Here is a 6223-nt window from a genome sequence, read left to right on the forward strand (position 1 = left end):
CTAGTTGTGTACTGTCTGTGAGACATGTTACAAGAAGAGTACACCATAAAATGGATTATTCCTCACTTATATAAAAGTTCAAAAAGAACTAAAATATTTCAGTGGTTCTTCACATGTAATTCTCCAAATGTCTCCTCCTCCTTTATGTAAAGTCAAACTGTTTTCACCTGTTTCTGTCTTTACGTGTTCCTCTTGATCTAGACTACTGATCTCTGTCGTCCTCATGTACAGTTCATGTCAGGTACTGTCTGCACAATATTCATGGATTCCCAAAGCTTTCTCCTCATTTTCCTCATTCAGCTTATTTATTGTCTTCATTTCCCCTATTTTTCAGCTGTTGTGTATCAGTCCTTGCCACTACCACATAATTTCTCCCTCCTTCTGTTAAAAATGAATAAACTATTAACAATTTGTGTGATTTCTATTTTTTTTTTTTTTTATCATTGACATCACAATCACCACTTTTTTTGTATGCCAATAGTGAGAAGCAAAACTGGCAAGTTTCATTTACTGAAACTGGCATTAAAAATTAATTTCAATGCAGGTTTTATTGAAACACAAATAAAAAACACATATGTCACTGATGAGGTTTTGGAAGAGTTTAAAGATTTTTTTTCCTGGATGGAAAACCATGAAGAAACAACGAAAGTACTCCTGGGTCCAGCAAGAAAGGATGGAGTCTTCTGCCATAGAGTAGTCAGAGTCGAGAGCAGAGTGTATGAGATTGTCAGAGGTGTGGAAGGAGATGAGAAAACATATTACTCTATCTTACGATTATGGAAGAGGATTTGGAGGTCTGTGAAGGTACTGCAAAATAAAAGATTCTTGTGTTTGATCCCAGGATTGTGTCATGTAGTTGTGTATCGAGGCTTAGGAGCTCATTTGTGCTCCCTACTGGTCTAAGCTCTTATTTGTGTGTTTGTGGCTTCTCAGTTAATTTAAACCAGTCTGGCCAAGATGTTTTTCACCACATTTAATCCCCCTTCTAATGTCTGGGCGAAAATCCACTAAACCCTTTAACTAAACACATTGACTTTCAGCTAGAAGATTAGCTATTAGACAGAAGCAAGATATTTAAAATAACAAGCAGGTGAAGCTAAAGAATTGCCACTAGGTGCATATTAAATGATAAAAAAAAATCTGAACCGGAAAATCTTAGGAAATTATATTCTAAACTGTAAAGTACAACAATGTATATTTTGTTTTGCTCTACAAAAAGGTGAAAAGCCTAGTAGGTCAGGCTGAAGTGAACATAATCCAGTGTAGACAATTCTGATTAAAGCAAAGATTTCTGGTCCGACTAGGTGAAAATTAATGGCAAGAGCACTTAAAACAAAAAAAAAGAGAGCACTTCTTTACTCGGAGGCCTAGAATAACAACATAGTCATTAAGTCAAATAAGGTTACCATTATTTAAAACATTACCTAGTGAGGTGGTTGTACATATTAGTAGTTAGCTATACAAAGGCAGAGGAATCAATTGCTGTTCTCTAATATGCATATTTTATGATATTCTTAAATGAAACTGAACTCACACAAAAACTATTTAGGTGATTTCACAATTTGTCTGAGTATGAGTTATTTTCTTCTTTAAAGGAAATTAATTAAAGATTTGCAAGAGGTTTCCCTTCAGTTTAGTTCTCTACAGGATCTATTAATATGGAGAGCACAGATTCTCCATTAGGTTTTCCTTAATATACTCACAGTAAAAAATCAGGGAGGAGGTGACAGCCAGTAGCACAGAACACAGCAATATGAACTTTAAAAACCACAGTCTTCTTTTATCACTCTCTGGAGACAGAAATAATAGGCAAAAAAGAGCAAAAGAGTGTCTCATCGGGCATTTTAGGATGTTGTGGTGACCCTGTTATTTTTACCTCCATTGGACTGCTTTTCATCTCCAGACCTTTACCAATGAGAATCAGCACCTCCAAATCCGAGAGCATGGTCCTCATCCGGAAAAGGGTGGAGTGCCCTCTCAGGGTTGGGGGAGAGATCCTGCCCCAAGTGGAGAAGTTCAAGTATCTCGGGGTCTTGTTCACGAGTGAGGGAAGAATGGGGCGTGAGATCGACAGGCAGATCGTTGCGGCATCCACAGTGATGCGGGCTACGCATCGGTCTGTCATGGTGAAAAAAGAGCTGAGCCGTAAAGCAAAGCTCTCAGTTTACCAGTCGATCTACGTTCCTACCCTCACCTATGGTCATGAGCTATGGGTAGTGACCGAAAGAACGAGATCGTGAATACAAGCGGCTGAAATGAGTTTCCTCCACAGGGTGTCTGGGCTTTCCCTTAAAGATAAGGTGAGAAGCTCAGTCATCCGGGATGAGCTCAGAGCAGAGCCGCTACTCCTCCACATCGAGAGGAGTCAGATGAAATGGCTCGGGCATCTGATCAGGATGCCTTCTGGACACCTCCCTGGTGAGGTGTTCTGGGCACGTCCAACCGGGAGGAGGCCCCGGGGAAGACCCAGGACATGTTGGAGGGACTATGTCTCCCAGCTGGCCTGGGAATGCCTTGGGATTCTCCCGGAAGAGCTGGAAGAAGTGGCCGGGGAGAGGGAAGTCTGGGCCTCTCTGCTTAAGCTGCTGCCCCCACGACCTGACCCTGGATAAGCAGAAGAGGATGGATGAATGGTTGGATGGATGGATGGATGGATGGATGGATGGACCTTTTCCACTCAATAGTGTTAAGTGTTTGGTGCTTTCCTAAACTGCTGCAATGTCAATAAAAGTTGATAAAGAAGGAAAACAGTTTCTACTGAGATGTGGGGCAGAATCTAAGATTCTGATGACCAATGAGGTATACATGTGAAAAAAAAAAGTGGTGTTAGTTGTTTGTATAAAGTCTTATTTTTGGCACCATTGAGTTATAGGAGAACCTCTGGTGTTCTTCAAAACTGAAGGCAGGAGGGATTGTGATTTCCAGCAGGTAGGATCTCAGCAGCAGTCCTGTTGGTGAAGTGACACACTGCAGTGCAGATGTAAAGATGATTTTTTTGGATACTTTTTAATGGTCAGCCTTTATTAATCATAGTTACCTACTAAAATAAATGATGGGTAGTGATAATGAGGATGAAATCAAAGGTTTAAGAAACAAAGGTCCACTTTTATTTGGCAATATTAATGAGAATTTGATTTTAAGAGAAATTGTGTAAACTGAAATATGTGCTTTACATTTTCTCTCAGATCTCCACAGATAACCTGAATTCCTCAAGCAAATAAAAAGATGAGCATCATTGTCGAGACCTTTTTAGACAAGCCTCTTCATACATAAGATACGTACAGATCAAAATCTGCCAACTAAGTGATGTTAATCAAGAGGGTATCTTGCTAATATTCTACACAATCTAAGACTCTTGAGTTCAGCAAGGATGATGATGTACAGCATATCTCACTTTTACAAGCCTTGATGGTTGAATTTGTGCACCAATTATCATTCATAAGTTTGGACTTGTGTTTAATCAGAAAATCGACTGAAAGTATTAGAATCTTTATACAGTACTCCACAAATCCAAACATTTTATCATCTCTGCTTACAGCTCAGGATGTGGCCTTCCCTTATAGATAGTAATGAGCAAAACAAAAGATATTTGTTTCATACCAGTGCCATAAAATTTGGTTTGTGTGTTATTCAGCTACTGTGAAACCTATAAAATGAGGATTCTAAAAGTTTTTATGGGTTGTAAATCCGACATTATTCCTCCATATGGGTCATTCTGCAGCAGAAAACTCTCCAGGCCATACCCCCTCCATGCTCTGCATCAGAATAAATTGTGTCATAATTTTTACTTGGGGAAAAAGGTTGCAATTGGGATGAAAATGTGTCCTAAAGGGGTTAATTTTTTTTGCAAAGGGAAATTTAAAGTTTTGCATTTCACTCGCCACGATTAATACAGTTGAGCAACTTTTTACTCCAAAGCAAAATTCTAGTGCACAGACACAGAAATGGAAGACTATAACAGAGATATTTGACTTGGGTGTCACATCATCCAAACTCACTAAAGGAAGGTGAAGTAAACAAGGAGACAGGCTGCATGAAAAAGCACCACATTAGTCTAGACAGAGAAATGGGTTAACTAATCAGTAACCCTCAGCTGAACTATTCTATGGCAGCAAGAGAGGAGCAGAGCACAAGATGAGTGATGGCTGGAGCCGCTGGGCACTGTGACATTGCAATGAAAGAGAACACAATGCAAAGTGGACACTACTTTGATATAAGGAAAATGTGTCTTTGTGAGAAGAAAAACTGCACAAGAAATAATTTTCCCAAAGCCATACTACTGCTTTGAATTTACAGTTCCAATATTTAATAAATGATATTTATAGAAAAATGATTCTACTATAAACATTAATCTGTGTGTGGGAAACTAATCCACACCCACAATGACAGACTCGGGCCATTAACAAGAAAGTTGAGCTTACCTGCAAGAAACTTTAAGCCATTAGGAACATTGTCAGGGATGCCAGGGGCAACGACCCGGCCGGGACGCCGTGATGGACCGGAAGAGGGTCAGAGCCCACCCTGGATCATGTGGGGCCGCCTTCCTGGTTGCTCTGGGGGCCACGGGTACAGGGCATGGAAGCTCCACCCTGTAGGGGCCCGTGGTCACCGCCAGGAGGCGCCCAAATGCCTTGGGGACCTGTTTCCCCAGCACTTCCGCCACTCCAGGAAGTGCTGGGGGGAAGATTTAGGAGGCCACCCGGAGAGCTGCTGGGAGGACAGCCGGCACTTCCGCCACGCTGGGACGTGGCCAGAGGAGGAATGCCGGGAACACCTGGGGCTCATCCGGGGACTGTTTAAAAGGGCCGTCTCCATTCATTCAGCACTAGAGTCGGGTGGAAGGAGGACAAGGCACAAGGAGAGTGTGGAGGCGGCCCGAAGAGAAGGCATTGTGTAGGCAGGACTGTGTTTGGGGTTTGTGCACTAATTGAACTGGGTCTGAGTGACCATATTATTGTACATATATTGTGTAAATAAACGTGTGGTGGTATTTAACAACATGTCCGCCTGTCTGTGTCCGGGTCGGCTCCACAACATATAAAACCAGAACTACCAGCTAAATGACATCAGTTCCTTTTCTAGCATTGAATAAGCCAGATCACGAATAGTATTTCAAAACTGTGAATAACTGTTTGTAAAAGAGTCAAGGGAACATAAGACCACCCAAATTCTCAGAGAAATTCAAGAAAGATATCCAGTTAGCCAACACTTTGTGCTTTGTGTTTTGTTGTTTGTTGCCTATTATCTTTGTAAATGCATATACACATTCTTTATATTTTTTTATGTATATAACATGGCTCTCTCCCCTAATTGTCTCAGCTCATCACCTGCAGTCACCTTCTATTTTTCCAGACAACATTCTGTCTGTCCATTTTGACTTCAAGATGTGTTCTTTCTTTTTAGCATATAATAATTCACAGGCCAGAGTAGCAGCATTATTTTCAGTGCATCAAACCTTGCCTTATGTTAGCTGGCCTCAGCAACTATATTTAAAAAATATCAAATACTAAAATGTGACACTGGGTGTAGAAGTTTAGTGACATTTTAGTCTCAATAAACCTTACTGACTTGCCATTTATGAGTTGTATTATCAGGCTTGGTTGATATGTTCTTCATGGTTTACAGTTTCTTGCAGGTAAGCTCAACATCTCAAGAGCTTTGGGAAAATTATTTTTTCTACAGTTTTTGTGGCAGGCAGAGGCATTTTTCCGGCTTATATCAAAATAGGTTCCACTTTGTGCTGAGTCCACCAGTTCATTGAAACATTATGGTGTACAGCAGCTCCAAACAGCAGATATCTTCTCCAACTTCCATAGAATATTTCAGGCTGATTTGGAAGATTCAAAATGGTCAATGAGGTCATTTATATTACTTTACTGACTCTTGTGTGCCCTGGTAACAAGTGTGCCTGAACATCTTAAACTAATCTCACTGGTACTGCCTACTGGGATATCTAACGTCCTCAATAATTCAATAATTTGTCCATCCATCCATCCATTTATCCTCTTCCGCTTATCCGAGGTTGGGTTGCGGGGGCAGCAGCTTGAGCAGAGAGGGCCAGACTTCCCTCTCTCCGGCCACTTCTTCTAGCTCTTCTGGGAGAATCCCAAGGTGTTCCCAGGCCAGGAGACATAGTCCCTCCAGCGTGTCCTGGGTCTTCCCTCGGGTTTCCTCCCAATAATTTTTTTAATAATGGTAATAATAATAATTCAATAATTTCTTT

This window comes from Polypterus senegalus, chromosome 4, assembly GCF_016835505.1.
Source record: "Polypterus senegalus isolate Bchr_013 chromosome 4, ASM1683550v1, whole genome shotgun sequence".
In the NCBI taxonomy this organism is placed as follows: domain Eukaryota; kingdom Metazoa; phylum Chordata; class Cladistia; order Polypteriformes; family Polypteridae; genus Polypterus; species Polypterus senegalus.